Source organism: Octopus sinensis, unplaced genomic scaffold (genome assembly GCF_006345805.1).
Source record: "Octopus sinensis unplaced genomic scaffold, ASM634580v1 Contig11063, whole genome shotgun sequence".
NCBI classification, from domain to species: Eukaryota; Metazoa; Mollusca; class Cephalopoda; order Octopoda; family Octopodidae; genus Octopus; species Octopus sinensis.
Genome location: NW_021832252.1, coordinates 15395 through 33517, shown reverse-complemented (window position 1 = coordinate 33517; position 18123 = coordinate 15395). Strand labels below are relative to the sequence as shown.

Below are 18123 nucleotides of genomic sequence, written 5' to 3'. Positions count from 1 at the left end.
GATATCACACTGATATGGCCTTTCATTAGTGTGAGTAAGTTCATGAGCAGTTAAATTACTTCTCACTACAAAGGATTTACCACAGATATTGCAGTGATATGGTTTCTCTCCTGTATGAATTGATTTGTGATAAGTAAGGCTATTCTTATGAGAGAATGATTTACCACAAATATTGCAGTGATATGGCTTCTCACCTGTATGTGTAAGTTTGTGAGTAATTAAATTACCTTTTAATGAAAAGGATTTATCACAGATATCACACTGATATAGTTTCTCTCCTGTGTGAATGTATTTGTGAGAATTAAGGTGACTTTTTTGGGAGAATGATTTACCACAAGCATCACAGTGATGTGGTTTCTCTCCTGTGTGACTGTATTTGTGAGAAGTAAGGTTACTTCTTTGAGAGAATGATTTACCACAAATATCACATTGATATGGTTTCTCTCCTGTATGAATGTATTTGTGACAAGTTAGGCTACCTTTTTGAGAGAATGATTTACCACAAATTTTGCAGTGATACGGTTTCTCTCCTGTATGAATGTATTTGTGACAAGTAAGGATACTCCTATTAGAGAATGATTTACCACAAATACCACATTGATATGGTTTCTCTCCTGTATGAATGTATTTGTGATGAGTAAGATTATCTTTCTTAGAGAATGATTTACCACAGATATCACAGTGAAATTGCTTTCCACTTGGATCGATACACTTGTGAACAGTGAGATTTGCTATATTAGAAAAAGTCTTTTTACAGATATCACATTGGTCTGATAATTTTTTTCTTGTCATCTCCGGTGGATTCATTATTCTTCTACAGTATACGACCCCAAAATATATTTTTCTTTTCTTCTTTATAAATGTCTTTGTTGATTCAAATACTTCTACTGCTATATTTACAGCAAATCTGATCTTCTCGAATATCTGAAGATAATACAAAGACCTTCACAGATTTTTCCAAATTCAAACAGAATGTAAAATATTGGCAATGAAGAAAACAAACGTTCGTATTAATTCCAAAGAAATATTTCACAGTTATTCACCATAGATTTGTAATAGAAACAGGGTTATATATATTATTTATAATATCTTCCATTAGTCTTCAAATGATGATCAATGTTCATGATGTATCTGATGTAAAAACTCCTTTATACCACTAACATCTCATATTCTGAAATGACACAGAAACAGTTGAAGATATAGGAAAGACTTGAAAAGCAGAGATTCAACTATAAAAAATATTACTACATTTTCATAATAATAAACTGTTTATATAAACCTTAACCCGAATAATTAGTCTCTATACACAGACTTTTGTTCCTTTGCCTTCAGATATTATGTAAAATGTTAAACTACAAAATATTGGACAATAACTTCCTACTATCTTCAGAAATGTGATAAGTCACTGTTGTTTAGCCCGGAATCATCCCTGGCTGAACAGGTCTATTAATGAAATTAGGTTGTGTTCACGACTTTTAAAATAATAATAATGAAATTACTGTATACAGTGCTCAGGTGCACAACAACTTGTCAAAATTGCGTATAAAGTATATGCAGTAATGTACAAATGTCTGGAAAGTGAACATTGTATGAGTCAGATACATGCTTGCGTGTGTATGGAGGGGAGAAAATCGGGTGTAGTGTTGGCGAATCTCAGGAAGCATGGAAAGAACCCCGTCGTACATATGTGCATATGTATGTTAATGTGTCTGTGTTTGTCACCCTAACATCGCTGGACAACCGATGCTGGTGTGTTTACGTCCCCGTAACTTAGCGGTTCGGCTAAAGAAACCCAATAGAATAAATCCTGGGGTCGATTTGCTCGACTGAAAGGTGGTGCTCCAGCATGGCCACAGTCAAATGACTGAAACAAGTAAACGAGAGAATAGAGATAACTATTAAAGCCAATCATTTTGACAAAATAAACAGCAAATAGTGATACGTAGCAAGTTATACCTCTATAATAAAGCGATAGACAGCTTCGAACGGACACAAGTAACAAATGGAATATCTACTGTAATAAAAGAAGGCGATCTTACGGTATAAGTACCGGTGTACTTCCGGAAGTACCAGATACATTTCAAAAAAGTGTTTTTTTTATATATGGGGCGTTAGGGTTAGGTTTAAAGTTAGGGTGTGTGGCGATCCTTCGGTATATGTACACACGTGACTTTGTTTACATTTTTGAAGATATGAGTTCCAGCGGTAGTGCCCCAGCATGGCCGCGGCCTTCGGGCAAAAACATTTTAAAGGATTTTAATGATTTATAATAGAAACCCTAACCCTAACAGGTTAATATAGGGCGTAACAAATATCAGAAAATCAAAAAAAAAATGTGTGTAATAGGTGTAAAACAACTTCCTATGAACGAATATGAAAAAAAAAATTCGCGCACGCGAAAGGGGGGTGGGGGAGAGGCTTCGGAAAATTCACATCGGGAAGTTCCGAAAGCGTCTGAGGAGCTGACCCGGGCACCAAAACAAAAAAAAATAGTGTAATATGTGTAAAACAACTTGCTCTAAACGAATGACAAAAAAAAATGCGCTCTCGAGAAAGAGGGGTGGGGGGAGAGCCTCGGAATATTTATATCGGGAATTTCCGAAAGCGTCTGAACCGGGCACAAAACAAAAACAAAAACAGCGTAATAGGTGTAAAACAACTTGCTCTAAACGACTATCATGAAAGAAATGCGCGCTCGCGAAAGGGGGGTGGGGGAGAGGCTTCGGAATTTCACATCTTCAGTCCACGGCCTTTAATTAAGAAAAAATAGTGTAATTGGTGTAAAACTACTTGTTCTAAACGAGTATCAAGAACACACACTCACACATGAATCATAAACTCCGTATTTCGCAAAAAAAAAAAAAAAATAAAGAGAAGAAATTCTGGAAAAAGTGAAGAAATGTTGGATCTCATTCCTGGTTAAAGCTATTTTAAACATTAAATTTATGCTTTTCTTTGAAATAGTTCAGATATATGCAATTCTTCTCACTTATTAAGATGCATTTATCAGAAAAAAAGAGACAGAAAAATTATTATTTTGTGTCAATCCTTCCCTAATTATCCTTTATTAATTAGTTTTGGCGTGTATTTTTTTTCCCAAATTTATTTTTTCACCTTTACATCACTGTTTAGTAAAGCAATTAATTATCTTTATAATTTGCATATTTGACTTATTAATCAAAATTCTCTAGATGTAATATATACTAAGTAATGCATCCTTCATTTATGTGTTCCGTTCTGTATTATGCATGCGTGACTGTTTGTATGTAAGTGTGTTTAACTGTGCACATGAATGTGAATATTAAAGAACATATTTATTTACTATGATTGTTATTTTCAGAACAAATAAATCTTTTGGCTGTTATGTTATTGATGTTATTATTATTGCTAGTTAAAGGGTGGTGACTTGGCTGAATATTTTGAGTCTTGTAGTAGTAGTTGTGTTAGTCAATATTCTGAGTTCAAATCCAACTCATTTCTTTATCATCATTATCGATGGACCACTCAAAGAGGTATGTATACATTATCATTTTCGTAACATAATTTCTGTAGTATTTCAAGATGTTTCTGACACGTTTTTGATTCACATGGCGGAGATCCAACATTTCTTCACTTTTTCCAGAATTTTTTTCTCTTTATTATTTTTTTTTGCGAAATACGGAGTTTATGATTCATGTGTGAGTGGTGTTCTTGATACTCGTTTAGAACAAGTAGTTTTACACCAATTACACTATTTTTTCTTAGTTTAAAGGCCGTGGACTGAAGATGTGGAATTTCCGAAGCCTCTCCCCCACCCCCCTTTCGCGAGCGCGCATTTTTTTCATGATAGTCGTTTAGAGCAAGTTGTTTTACACCTATTACGCTGTTTTTGTTTTTGTTTTTTTGTGCCCGGTTCAGACGCTTTCGGAAATTCCCGATATAAATATTCTGAGGCCTCTCCCCCACCCCTCTTTCGCGAGAGCGCATTTTTTTTTGTCATATTCGTTTAGAGCAAGTTGTTTTACACATATTACACTATTTTTTTTTTGTTTTGGTGCCCGGTCAGCTCCTCAGACGCTTTCGGAACTTCCCGATGTGAATTTTCCGAGGCCTCTCCCCCACCCCCCCCTTTCGCGTGCGCGAATTTTTTTTTTCATATTCGTTCATAGGAAGTTGTTTTACACCTATTACACACATTTTTTTTTTTGATTTTCTGATATTTGTTACGCCCTATATTAACCACCCTAACACCCCATATATAAAAAAAAACACTTTTTTGAAATGTATCCGGTACTTATATCGTAACATCGCCTAAAAGACATTAAAAATTTGGTGCTTTTTCATCGACATACCAAGTAAAAATTAAGATTAGATTTTCTTGGCATTATTCAAGAAGTTTAACGGAGAATGGAATTAATATCGAAATCAGATTAGCAACATTCAAAACTTTCACAATTGTCTGGAGTTTCCAATTAACCAGGGTCATCGGATTTTACCACAAACAAAACATGTATTGTATCTTACCTGTGATGATAAATAAATTAGTGTTTAATATGAATTAACGTTAATTACATAAAGGATCGATCTGGCGGGAAATATAATTTAAAGGCACATTAGAAAAACCGACACGGAACGTCAACGAAACGAACTAACTTCTAAATATTGTATCCATCCAATTACTACGCATTTGTCGGATGCTAAAACTGAAGTGGTAAATTTTTAATGGTTTTTATTGCTATAATTACGTTTTCGAAATGTGAATTATAATGAAAAAACCCCGAATAATGGCAAAAAATACAAAAGTATATGCTGACTACTTATTTTCAGGTTTTTTGCTACTCTTACGATCTCTTCTTTAAACCTGTAGTGTCGTTCTTCGTTTATTTCTTTTTAAGGTTAAGGTGAGAAACCCGTGGGTTGTTTTCTAACCAATACCCAAGAAATTATGTAAAGCTGACTCGCAAAGTCTTATTCAATATTATTTTTATTAAATCCAAATTCAATCGTTTCAAGAGTATTAGAAATAAAAACAGGAGAGACCTCCCTTAGTTTTATTTATTTATTTTCATCTAGTTTCAGCTCACGAGCTGTGGCCATGCTGGGGCACCGCCATTCTTTTTAAGAAGGCGTGTGATAAAAGGCATTTTCCTGATTCTTTTTCTGCTAAGAGTTTACTTGATGAGAAGGACAAGTATGTATGTGTAGTGTGATGGATGAAGAGGACAACAGAAGGAGAAGCAACGGGAGGAAGAAATACAAAAGGCCTTACCTCGGCGAAGATCCGAGGTCTCTTACGAATTTGACACGTCCTGTCGCTTCCTCGTCACTGATTTTTTTATTACCCACAAGGGGCGATGCAGAGGGGACATTACAAAACATTGGGGACATAGAACATTATAATTAATAATATGAAAATAATATGATTTGCTCGTCTTCAGAGGTCGATGCCTCCGACAAGGTCTCAAATATCCATTCTTCCTCCGACTCCTCCACTAGGGAGTGGTCGTCCATCTCCCTTTGTCTGACAGACCGAAAACGGCCGCCCGAACAGAAACAGTGCAACGCGTAGAACCAGTGTAACGCGAAACCGCATCAACAAACGTACAAAATTCCACAACAACAACAATTTTCCCACTCGCTTTCTGTTCTTTTTTACCAAATTTCACGAGCGTAAAAAAAACACAACCGACGTCAACGTGCGATTTCTAATCTCTGATTTTTTATTACCCACAAGGGGCGACGGAGAGGGGACATTACAAAACATTGGGGACATAGAACATTATAATTAATATTATGAAAAATGAATTTTAAATGAAAAAATGGTAATATGAAAGCGATGCTAACGGCCCCATCCGCCAGCATCACTTACCTGTCCTTCACAACCCTTCGTCACCTATCATCTCCAATCAAAAGCCCCTCCTTTCCTAATACTATCTCAAATATCTCTTCACACTCTTTTCTTCTCATCCGAAAATTCCACCTCAATCGCTTCTACAACTCACCTCCATTTTTTTCCGACAAAATCTTCCTTGCGTCCATTATTTCACCTTTCATCGCCATGTAACTTCCATCTTCTCCCTCATACCATGATTTTTCACCAAAGATACTTGTCGGCTTCACATTGTCTTCCTTTTTTATAAAACATAAAGTATGGGGCTTGGGCTCTTGTATCATCTGTGTGTCTGCGTTTTTAGGTTTTCTTGTAGGTGGGGAATGGGTGGGCTCTTTGGTTGCAGGGGAAGGATGGGGCTCAGAGGGTGCGGGTGGTGTTGGGGTGGATTGGGATTCAATAAAGTTCACTTTCCTTCTTCTTTTTCTTTTTTTCCGTACGTCTTCCCACTCAGTTTGGATTTCCTTCTCCTCCTCAGGTTCTTCCGCTTCAACTTTTTCCGGCTCCGTTTCCTCCTCTTCCTGGATCACTGTTTCTTTGTGTGGGAGAGGGCAGCAGGCTTTTATGTGACCCCTCAGGCCACACTTATAGCACCTGGGCGCCCTGCCCTCCATCCACACTCTCATGATCACGTCTCCCAATCTGATGTTTTCTGTTAGGTCCACCAGTACATCGTTCTCTGCCTGCACATTTAGTTCCACTGTCACGCCTCTCCAGCCCTCGGTCTTAACCGAGGCATGGAGGATGTCCACTTCATCCTCGTGGCCGCTAATTATAGCCGTCACAATCCACTCGGCTTCAATGTTTTGGGCTATTCCCTCGACCTTACTCTTGTGATTTTTCTATTTAATACGTAGGCAAAAGTATTACCTTCTCGGATTTCACCGCCTTCGCCGCCATCTTCCTTGCTGCCTTCTCACTTTTTGAACTGTACTACTACAGTACCATATTTTGAACCTCTCGACAGAAATTCGATTTCCTCTTCCGTTCTTCTTAGCGCCTCATTTATCCACTCCATATTCACCACTTCTATCTTTTTCGTTCCGCTTGCGAATACCCTGTATATGATGGTCCTTTTCCCAACCATTCTTTTCTCTGGTGGTGGTGGTTAGTTCCACCTCACCGCTGTCCTTCCTCATATACCTCTGGAAACCTGGCAATTTTTCTAGGTTTATTTCCTTTTCCTGTGCCGTCTTCTTTTTTGCAACTCCTGCGTACGTTTTCCTGTTTTTTATCTCCACATTATTTACATCACCGATTTGCTCGTCTTCAGAGGTCGATGTCTCCGACAAGTTCTCAAATATCCATTCTTCCTCCGACTCCTCCACTAGGGAGTGGTCGTCCATCTCCCTCCGTCTGACAGACCGAAAACGGCCGCCCGAACAGAAACAGTGCAACGCGTAGAACCAGTGTAACGCGAAACCGCATCAACAAACGTACAAAATTCCACAACAACAACAATTTTCCCACTCACTTTTTGTTCTTTTTTACCAAATTTCACGAGCGTAAAAAAAACACAACCGACGTCAACGTGCGATTTCTCATCTCTGCTCGAACTGTCCCTTCGTCGATGACCACACGTGCGACCTGCTTGACCTCTTCCGCCTCCTGCGACGCATGGGCTAGGCTTACACCGTAAACGGGTGGTGGGCGTATTCTTTACCCCCGCCCTCTTCCATTGCACAACTAAGTTACTGGAATATAAACAAACCAACAATGGTTTTCGAACACTGATGCCTGCATGTTTCCCCCCTATCCTCATCCAACATCACCCTGATAAGCTGTATTCGTTTCTTTCCGTCCCTGTAACTTACAGGTTCGACGACAGAACAGCGTAAAAGTAGCAATCGACTGGAAAATAAGCTTTAGTTTTGTATCTTTTGCCATCATTTTGATTTTTTTCTTACAATTCAAAATTTTAAATAGTAATTATAGCAATAATAAAACATAAAAAATTTACCAACTCAGTTTTATCATCCGACAAATGTGTAGTAATACGAGGTATACAACATCAGGATATTTTAGTTCGTTTCGTTGACTTTCCATGCCAACTTTTAAAGTGTCTTTAAACTATATTCCCGTTAATTGCTCTTTCGTGTAATTAACATTAATTCACATTAATCTAATTATCGTAACATATGATCTATTTATCAAAACAGGTAAGATGTAATATATATTTTATTTTTTAGCAGAAGCCGATTAACCTGGCTAATTCGAAACTCCAAACAAAAGTAAAAAGTTTTAAAAGTTTGCTAGTTTGACATCGATGTTAATTCGGTTAAACTAAAGAAGTTTAGAAGCCATCCATGGCTAACCACATTGGTGTTTTTTACACCTATTACACACATTTTTTTTTTCTGTTTCTTTGAATGGTGTAACGCTTTAGTTTAACCCCCTCCCCTTCAGATATTATGGAAAATGTTAAACTACAAAACGGTGGACAATAATTCTCTACTATCTTCAGATACGTGGCAAGACACTGTTGTTTAGCCCATGGTCACCCCTGACTGAGCAGACCTCTTAATGAAATTCGCTTGTGTTCCCGACTGTCCTCACTTTTAGAATACATCAACATAAACACAACTATAATTTAAACACCAACCCACCACGACTTTTCCTTCTGTAACCTTATTAATAATGTAAATCTTTTAAAAAATTCTGCATTCACATGTGTTGAAGGTCTGGATCATAAATACGTTTGTGTATTCGTTTCTTTTCAAGTTTAAAGCCATTTGCTGATTCTGTCTACGAAAAGGTGTATCTTGTTTTATCATCGCGGTACCACTGGCCTCATGTTGCAGTCAGCTATTTCTGTTTTATTAGATTGCAGATTATTCACAGGAGCAAAAATCAGACATAATTAACGTGGATTATTTCGACAGGAACAGCAAATATAGATGTTTAGCAAATAATACCTCTATGATAAATCAATAGACGGCTTTGAATCGACACAGTCAGCAAATGGAATATCTACTGTAATGAAAGAAAAGCTAAAAATTTGGTGCTTTTTCATGGCCATGCCAAGTAAAATCCAAATTTTCTTGGCTTAATTAAAGACATTTATTGGCGAATAGAATTAACGGTTAAACTAAAGCGTTACAACAACCATTCAAAGAACAAAAAAAATATGAACGAATATGAAAAAATGCGCGCGCACGCGTAAGGGAGTGGGGGAGAGGCCTCGGAAAATTCACATCGGGAATTTCCGAAAGCGTCTGAGGGGCTGACCCGGGCACCAAAACAAAAAAAAAATAGTGTAATATATGTGTAAAACAACTTGCTCTCAACGACGATATGACAAAAAAAATGCCCCTCCCGAAAGAGGGTGGGGGAGAAGCCTCGGAAAATTTACATCGGAATTTCCGAAACCGTCTGACCCGGGCACAAAAAAAAAATAGCGTAATAGGTGTAAACAACTTGCTCTAAACGAATATGATAAAAAAAAATACGCGCTCGCGAAAGGGGGGGTGGGGGAGAGGCTTCGGAAATTTCACATCTTCAGTCCACGGCCTTTAAACTAAGAAAAAATAGTGTAATTGGTGTAAAACTACGTGTTCTAAACGAGTATCAAGAACACACACTCACACATGAATCATAAACTCCGTATTTTTGTACATATTTCGCAAAAAAAAAAAAAAAAAAAGAAAAGAAATTCTGGAAAACTTGAAGAAATGTTGGATCTCCGCCATGTGAATCAAAATACGTGTCAGAAACATCTTGAAATACTACAGAAATTATGTTACGAAAATGATAATGTATACATACCTCTTTGAGTGGTCCATCGACAGTGATGATAAAGAAATGAGATGGGTTGGAGGAAAAAATTATCTCGGGCCAGGATAAAGACTTGCTGCTGCCAATAAAATACGTGTTTCTCTTGGCAGCAGGTTTGATGCTTTCCATAATAGGAACTTGGAGAGGTATTGCTTTAAAGTAACAGGCACGAATGCCTGGGCGAACAACTGATCTCTTAACTGACCCCCACAATCTCTCTATCATCTGTGTGTGCACCGACGCATTTGTCGGATCAACAAAATTTTCACTGTGGTTGATGCCTTATAACTTAACACACTCATCGGTAAAATTTTGCAGTTATTTCTTACTTATTTCCTTTTTTCCTAAAATTTTCGTTGCGTCTTGCAACCTTTTCAATTTTTTGACTCTGTCCGTTATTTACACTGCTTTTCCTTTTTTGTTTGTTTGGGTGCATTGAAACTAAACTAGAGAAAGTATTAGATTTGTGACTCAGGTCATTATAGACGAAAGTATGTCTTGTGTCATGAGTATCATTTAAAGTGTAATTTATTCGGGTAAAAGTTTTATATCCACAGTTTATCATTATGAAAATGTAGTTATAATTTTTATGTTAAACCTTTGCTTTTTAAGTCTTTCCTATATCTTCTACTGTTTCTGTGTCATTTCAGATACTCGTATAAAGGAGTTTTTACGTGAGATACATCATGAATATTGATCATGTTTTGAAAACGAATGTCAGCCGTTATAAATATATATCTCTGGTGTGAATAACGGTGAAATATTTGTTCTGAATTAATAGCAACATTTGTTTTCCTCGTTGCCAGGAATATTTACAAAAGTATTTTGCATTGTGTTTGAATGTGAGAAAATCTGGAAAGGTGTTTGTATCATTTTCAGATATTCAAGATCAGATTTGCTGTAGAAGATATATATAAAGAAGAAGGGGGAAATATATTTTCTGTCTGTATACTACAGAACAATAATGAATAGTCTGGAGATGTTAAAAGAAAGAGAAAAGTTATCAAACCAATGTGATATCTGTAAAAAGACTTTTTCTAATAAGGGAAATCTCACTGTTCACAAATTAATTCATGCAGGGGGGAAACAATATCATTGTGATATCTGTGGTAAATCATTCTCTCGAAAAAGTCACCTTACTCATCACAAATACACTCATACTGGAGAGAAACCATATCAGTGTGATATCTGTGGTAAATCATTCTCTCAAAGCACTGTCCTTTCTTATCACAAATCTGTTCATACTGGAGAGAAACCATATCACTGTGATATCTGTGGTAAATCATTCTCTACAAAATATAACCTTACTAAACACAAATACATTCATACAAGAGAGAAACCAAATCAATGTCGTATTTGCGGTAAATCATTCTGTTATACGAGTAGCCTTGATTCTCACACACACATTCATACAGGAGAGAAACCACATCAGTGTGATGTTTGTGGTAAATCATTCTCTCAAAAAAGTAGCCTTAATTCTCACAAATACATTCATACAGGTGAGAAACCATATCAGTGTGATATCTGTGATAAATCCTTTTCATTAAAAAGTTATTTCACTACTCACAAATCCATTCATACAGGAGAGAAACCATATCGATGTGATATTTGTGGTAAATCATTCTCTCAAAAAAGTCACCTTTCTTCTCACAAATCCATTCATACAGGAGAGAAACCATATCGATGTGATATTTGTGGTAAATCATTCTCTCAAAAGACTGCCCTTTCTTATCACAAAGTCGTTCATACTGGAGAGAAACCTTATCACTGTGATATCTGTGGTAAATCATTCTGTCATACGAGTAGCCTTGATTCTCACAAACACATTCATACAGGAGAGAAACCACATCACTGTGATATTTGTGGTAAATCATTCTGTCATACGAGTACCCTTGATTCTCACAAACACATTCATACAGGAGAGAAACCACATCACTGTGATATTTGTGGTAAATCATTCTGTCATACGAGTACCCTTGATTCTCACAAACACATTCATACAGGAGAGAAACCACATCACTGTGATATTTGTGGTAATCATCTTGTTATACGAGTAGCCTTGATTCTCACAAACACATTCATACAGGAGAGAAACCACATCACTGCGATATTTGTGGTAAATCATTCTGTCATACGAGTAGCCTTGATTCTCACAAACACATTCATACAGGAGAGAAACCACATCACTGTGATATTTGTGGTAAATCATTCTGTCATACGAGTACCCTTGATTCTCACAAACACATTCATACAGGAGAGAAACCACATCACTGTGATATTTGTGGTAAATCATTCTGTTATACGAGTAGCCTTGATTCTCACAAACACATTCATACAGGAGAGAAACCACATCACTGTGATATTTGTGGTAAATCATTCTGTCATACGAGTACCCTTGATTCTCACAAACACATTCATACAGGAGAGAAACCACATCACTGTGATATTTGTGGTAAATCATTCTGTCATACGAGTACCCTTGATTCTCACAAACACATTCATACAGGAGAGAAACCACATCACTGTGATATTTGTGGTAAATCATTCTGTTATACGAGTAGCCTTGATTCTCACAAACACATTCATACAGGAGAGAAACCACATCACTGTGATATTTGTGGTAAATCATTCTGTCATACGAGTACCCTTGATTCTCACAAACACATTCATACAGAGAGAAACCACATCACTGTGATATTTGTGGTAAATCATTCTGTCATACGAGTACCCTTGATTCTCACAAACACATTCATACAGGAGAGAACCACATCACTGTGATATTTGTGGTAAATCATTCTGTTATACGAGTAGCCTTGATTCTCACAACACATTCATACAGGAGAGAAACCACATCACTGTGATATTTGTGGTAAATCATTCTGTCATACGAGTACCCTTGATTTCACAAACACATTCATACAGGAGAGAACCCATCACTGTGATATTTGTGGTAAATCATTCTGTTATACGAGTAGCCTTGATTCTCACAAACACATTCATACAGGAGAGAAACCACATCACTGTGATATTTGTGGTAAATCATTCTGTTATACGAGTAGCCTTGATTCTCACAAACACATTCATACAGGAGAGAAACCACATCACTGTGATATTGTGGTAAATCATTCTGTTATACGAGTACCCTTGATTCTCACAACACATTCATACAGGAGAGAAACCATATCACTGTGATATTTGTGGTAAATCATTCTGTCATACGAGTAGCCTTGATTCTCACAAACACATTCATACAGGAGAGAACCCCATCACTGTGATATTTGTTGTAAATCATTCTGTTATACGAGTAGCCTTGATTCTCACAAACACATTCATACAGGAGAGAAACCACATCACTGTGATATTTGTGGTAAATCATTCTGTCATACGAGTAGCCTTGATTCTCACAAACACATTCATACAGGAGAGAAACCACATCACTGTGATATTTGTGGTAAATCATTCTGTCATACGAGTAGCCTTGATTCTCACAAACACATTCATACAGGAGAGAAACCACATCACTGTGATATTTGTGGTAAATCATTCTGTCATACGAGTACCCTTGATTCTCACAAACACATTCATACAGGAGAGAAACCACATCACTGCGATATTTGTGGTAAATCATTCTGTTATACGAGTAATCTTGATTCTCACAAACACATTCATACAGGAGAGAAACCACATCACTGCGATATTTGTGGTAAATCATTCTGTTATATGAGTACCCTTGATTCTCACAAACACATTCATACAGGAGAGAAACCACATCACTGCGATATTTGTGGTAAATCATTCTGTTATACGAGTAATCTTGATTCTCACAAACACATTCATACAGGAGAGAAACCACATCACTGCGATATTTGTGGTAAATCATTCTGTTATATGAGTAGCCTTGATTCTCACAAACACATTCATACAGGAGAGAAACCACATCACTGCGATATTTGTGGTAAATCATTCTGTTATACGAGTAATCTTGATTCTCACAAACACATTCATACAGGAGAGAAACCACATCACTGCGATATTTGTGGTAAATCATTCTGTTATACGAGTAATCTTGATTCTCACAAACACATTCATACAGGAGAGAAACCACATCACTGCGATATTTGTGGTAAATCATTCTGTTATACGAGTAATCTTGATTCTCACAAACACATTCATACAGGAGAGAAACCACATCACTGCGATATTTGTGGTAAATCATTCTGTTATATGAGTACCCTTGATTCTCACAAACACATTCATACAGGAGAGAAACCACATCACTGCGATATTTGTGGTAAATCATTCTGTTATACGAGTAATCTTGATTCTCACAAACACATTCATACAGGAGAGAAACCACATCACTGCGATATTTGTGGTAAATCATTCTCTCAAAAAAGTTACCTTGATTCTCACAAATCAGTTCATACAGGTGAGAAACCATATCGGTGCTATATCTGTGGTAAATCATTCTCTCAGAAGAGGTACTTAAATAGACACAAATGCATTAATACAGGGGACAAACCATAGCACTGTAGTATCTGCAGGCAAATCATTCCATTTAAGAAAATATTTAATTAATTACAAGTCTGCTCACACTGGAGAGAAACTATGTGACTGTGATGTCTGCAGCAAATCATTCTCTCAGGAATATGCTGTATATACTTATAAACGTATTCATACAGGAGAGAAACTCTATTGCTTTGATATCTGAGGTAAATCATTCTCTGTGGAACAATATTGAACTCATCACAAATACATTCATACAGGAGAGAAATCATATCACTGTGACATCTGTGACAAGTCATTCTTTCATAGAGAGAAATAATAAACTAAACACAAACATATTCATACAGGAGAGATTCTTATGACTGTGTAATCTGTGCTAAATCATTCTCTCAATAATCTACCTTAACTAAACATATACTTATTCATATTGATCAATAACAATATCAATGATAAAACAGATGTCCTGCTGAATAAAATACTGCAAATGTATTACTTTTTACAAATAAATTCATTTTTCACATTTTCCTCATTTGCATCAACTCACTAATTACGATTTGTGTTTTTTATTCAAACAATATTGATTATATTAATTTGCTCTGTTTTCTTGAGGATATATTATTTTCACACAAATATATTACACTCCAGTTCCCGCCATGATCAGTTATCCTCTGCTGGACACACTCAGGGATCCCAGGATCTGCACCCTTTGTGCTACTGCCCACATATTCTGGCACTAGCTGGAGGCTTATTGCTGTTTGTGTCACAGTTTTGGGTGTAGAGTGGGAATATTTTTCAAGAGCCTAATGCCCACTCTACCTATGGTTCAAGCACATCCCCACTCAACCCATGCAAGTGATTATCATCATACTTATTTTTTGCTAAATCATTCTGTAGAGCAGGTTTTCATGGTCTTGTTCTTACCAGACACCAAGCAGGGATTATGATGGGCATCTGGTTAGAATGGCACCTGTTGTGATGAGAGTTACCATGTCCCCTTGTGAGAGATAGACTGGTTCGAGTAAAGTATAAATAGTAACGATCTGAGTGGTTTGCGGTTCAGAGTCAACTGAAGTCGGAAGGTGTCGCTTGGTTTACTTCCTAAGGAATATTGAATGTTGGTTCGTAAAAGATTTGTTAGTTCATTAGATTGTTGTTACATTTTCTGGTTATCTTATTTATTGTACGGAACAATTATGTTACAACATCTGGCGATGAGGGTTTCGAAGCTCTTGCAGGTCAGTTAACAAATTTTTGTGATACAAAATTGTTAATCATGGAAGACTAATTAGCTTCTTTAAAACTGTTGCAAAATCAATGATAAAGGCAGCAACAACAACAATGATTGGAGCTTTATTCAAAGAAGTCCAAAAATGAGGGAAGTACATTTTTGCCAGACGCCGTTTTGGATCGATCGAATCCAGTTATAACCCAGAGGACGGTATACTGTTGCATTGTACTACAGCAGGTAATTTTTAAGGAAGATTGTAAGACATGTCAGACACAGAAAAAGTAAGGTTATTATGACAAATGAGCCCCATCTGAGTATGAACATTATTTTAATTTCATATTACCCCACAAAAACTCAATGAAATTTTTTTTAAAGAAACAATAGAATTCTGTCTAACATATTCGGGATAAAACTTCTCTAACACTTGGATGGTGTGTTGGAATATAATGAAAAAGAGGATGGTGATTTTATCACATACGCAGGAACAATTAACAGAATGTGTGAATATTTTTTAAACTCAAAGAATTACACCTGAGATGTTCAGGTGTCTTATTTTGGTAAAAGGCCTTACAACAACTGAAGATACAGAAATTCACACTGCAGAACTAAATTCTGAAGACCAACCATTAAAGATCCTAGAGGGCTCTCAACAGAAACAAAAATTGTACATGTAAAAATGATTGGAATACATATAAACTTCAGTTAGACATTGAAGTGATATTTCAATAATAAATATGATACAGTCAACTCTCCCTACTATGCCAGTTTTGCAGATGCCCAGAGAGCATGGAGCACTATCCGAAAGTTATGCAGCAGAAGAGCAGCGGAGAACCCAGGGTCATGCAGGCGTGTGATAGGCTAGACAATGAAATGAATGAAAACCGCCGAAGTAGATGAGTCACCGACAATTTTTGAGAGCTTCAGGATTAACTAAAAGCAATTTGAACTTAATAAACATGGATGTCTTCTTTTTACCATTGCATTGAACTTCTTATTGGCCTTACTTCCTACCCTATGAATTTTTATTCGTATGTTCAGTAAAGTTTTGGTTATGTAGTGTTTAGATAACAGACCCTCGGTACTATGCCACTTTGGCTCAGTCCCACAGAGTGGCAAAGTAGCGAGAGTTGACTGTATATGGAAGAAAATAGGGAAACCTATCTCTTCTACATGTTTCAGTCATTTGACTGCAGCCATGCTGGAGCACCGCCTTTAATCAAGCAAATCGACCCCAGGACTTATTCTTTTGTAAGCCCAGTACTTATGATATCGGTCTCTTTTGCTGAACCACTAAGTGACACGGAACATAAACACACCAGCATTAGTTGTCAAGCAATGCTAGGGGGACAAACACAAACACACATATATATATATATATACGACGGGCTTCTTTCAGTTTCCGTCTACCAAATCCACTCTCAAGGCTTTGTTCAACCCAAGGCTATAGTAGAAGACACTTGACCAAGATGCCATGCAGTGGGGCTGAACCCGGAACCTTATGGTTTCATAAGCAAGCTACTTACCACACAGCAACTCCTGCGCCTATGTTGAGAAAAACAGCAAAATTTCTTTGTTGCATGACGGGTGACAATTAAATTTCATAGGCGAAATGTGGGATATGTCACATTTCAAGTGAAAGCATGCAATGTCTTCATTGTTAAATATGTTGATTATCTGTTTGGTACCAATTTTTTTTTTTTTTACTTGTTTCAGCTCAGAGCTGCGGCCATGCTGATGCACCCCGCCGTTTTGTACTAGAATGTTATTACGAAGAACTTCCTCTAATATGTGGCACTTGGTGAAGAATGGAGTTTGATATAGCTACTCTCATTTGCACCTCTTGCCGTGAGGTAGGTTCATCTGGGACTCTCGACAGGAAGATGTCCAGCTTTGATTTAAAATCACTACATCTACCTTGTGCAAGTTCCTCAGACTCTTGGAGAATATTAAAAAGCTGTGGGCCCTTGAAACCCAGCCTGTTGCAGAAGCTGTCCTGAAGCATGATGTCATTGCCGGGATCTTTGGCACTATGCAATGTTGTCCCGTTCTAAAATTGCTGTAGCTTACAATGCAATTGGTTAGAATTATTCAACATGGGACTTCCCTATAAATATCTATTGTAAAAATGTAAATGGTTCATCATCATCATTTAACATCCACTTTCCATACTGGCATGGGTTGGACGATTTTGACTGAGGGCTGGTGAGCAGATGGCTGCACCAGGCTCCATCTGATCTGGCAGAGTTTCTACAGCTGGGTGCCCTTCCTAATGCCAACCACTCCGAGAGTGTAGCGGGGCTGTCCAAGAATTTGGACCTGGAGATCTCCATTTCCACTGACTTCAAGGGCCACCTCCAGTGGTGTCGGGCATCAATGGAAAACGCCCTCGACTGCAACAAGACGACCACAGATTTTTTATTTCCCTTACCTGTCTTGTTGCTTAACAACAAGAGTGTAGTGGGTGTTTTTCCAGTGTGACTGGCACGGAAGGGGGGGCAGCCAGATGGCACTGGCATCGATGAGGCTCAAATGGTAGTTCTTTTGTGCCAACTCTTTATCTCACATTCACAGCATCATCATCGTCAGTGTCCGCTTCCATGCTAGCATGGGTGGATGGTTCGACTGGGTCTGGGAAGCCAGAAGGCTGCACCAGGCCCAGTCTGATGCCCTTTTCTCCATGCCGAGCAGGGCCATCTCCCTGACAGGATCTGTCTTTGGTCTTTGCTAAATTTACTGTATGGTTTTT

At 37.5% G+C, this 18123-nt stretch overlaps 1 long non-coding RNA gene across 3 annotated transcripts; it reads right to left on the bottom strand.

Annotated features, from left to right (window-relative positions):
- Nucleotides 1–570: 570 nt before the first annotated feature.
- On the bottom strand, nucleotides 571–7619 carry LOC118761262. Of its 3 annotated transcripts, none has more exons than XR_004997247.1 (2): nucleotides 7344–7619; nucleotides 571–1171 (listed from the first exon to the last, which is right to left on the bottom strand). It is a non-coding gene; the product is annotated as an uncharacterized LOC118761262 (long non-coding RNA). The 3 variants fall into 3 exon arrangements; XR_004997246.1 differs by lacking the exon at nucleotides 7344–7619 and adding an exon at nucleotides 6740–6942; XR_004997245.1 differs by lacking the exon at nucleotides 7344–7619 and adding an exon at nucleotides 4504–4581.
- Between the last annotated feature and the right edge of the window lie 10504 nt (nucleotides 7620–18123).